Raw genomic sequence first — 1,293 nt, 5'->3', positions numbered from 1 at the left:
TACTCATTATGTTAATGACTTGAAAAATATTACATTATTATGTCTTCTCTTATAATCTAATGCTTATGACCATGGAGACCATTGAACTAGGCAACTGCAGACCAGAAACTTATATTGCAGGTCACAGGCATTGAATATGTTTTTGCAAATCACTATTATTTATTTATTTATTTATACTTTATTTTTACCTTTTTATCTTTTTTCTTTTGTTATCTTGTTTATTTATTTTGTAATTTTACTTTCCTTCTCCTTTTTTCTTCTTTAATTCAAACTATGTCACTACTACAGTATAATGCCCACACTGTCAGTTTATATTCAGAAAAGAAACCTCAATGCACAGATACAGGGAGGAGACTACATAGGGTAGACTTCTATTATAATGTCCACTATCATATTGCTTGGCACACTGGACTTGAACTTTATGTTTACCTAAAATTTAGCAAAGTTCTTTTTTTTTTAAAAAAAAAAATTGTGTTTTTAATCAGAAACTTTCTTTGACTTACATGTATTATTATTATATCAATTATATTATATATTATGTTATGTCACTATATTATGTTATATTAGTTTACCTCATTATGTTAATCAATTTTGTCCTTTAAATGAATTCTTACTTAAAAAAAAAACAACTTTAGTTTGCCCTGAAGGAAAAAAAAATAATAATAAAATAAATAAAAGATAAAATAAGGCCTCCCAATTCTTACCACAGGCTGTGTTCTTTACACTGGCTGTATAGAAAGAGGAGGTACAGTAAAGGCACCCCATATACACCTCAACACAGGACCCTTGCCGGGTATGTATTGTGAATTGGGGGACAAAAAAAAAAATAAAAAAAAAAAAAGAACTAAAAAAAAAAATTTAGCAAAGTTCACCCCTGTCATTGATGAAGTCCTTATAAATTGAAAAACTTTTCTTCCCTTCCCCTCTTCCTTCACCCTAATTTTATCAATTATTTCTCAATTATTAACACTGACATGATAGTTGTTAGTATAGTTATTTCTCTAACTGCTCTCACCACTTTATCTGGTGAGCATCATATTATGAGCCAGCCATTCTATCCCTCATTTTTATTGTTTCTGGGAATTACTAAAATAATTTTTTTATTTTTCTTAAAACTCATAATGAGAGGTACTATTCTGTGTCTATCTCTCTCCCTCTAACTTATTTCACTCAGCATAATAGAGTCCATTTACATCCATGTATAGAAAATTTTTATAACTATCATCTCTCCTATGCCTACATAATATTCCATTCTGTATATATACCACAGTTTCTTTAACCAATCATCTGTTG

The 1,293-nt window shown here is 29.1% G+C and overlaps 1 non-coding gene across 1 annotated transcript; it reads left to right on the top strand.

The window, feature by feature from the left end:
* Positions 1-687: 687 nt before the first annotated feature.
* LOC126012606 (small nucleolar RNA SNORA51) lies at positions 688-820 on the top strand. The gene has a single exon (XR_007497058.1). It is a non-coding gene; the product is annotated as a small nucleolar RNA SNORA51 (small nucleolar RNA).
* The last annotated feature ends 473 nt before the right edge of the window (positions 821-1,293 follow it).

The sequence above is a fragment of the Suncus etruscus genome, chromosome 6, assembly GCF_024139225.1.
Source record: "Suncus etruscus isolate mSunEtr1 chromosome 6, mSunEtr1.pri.cur, whole genome shotgun sequence".
In the NCBI taxonomy this organism is placed as follows: domain Eukaryota; kingdom Metazoa; phylum Chordata; class Mammalia; order Eulipotyphla; family Soricidae; genus Suncus; species Suncus etruscus.
This window is presented reverse-complemented; position numbering and strand designations above follow the sequence as displayed.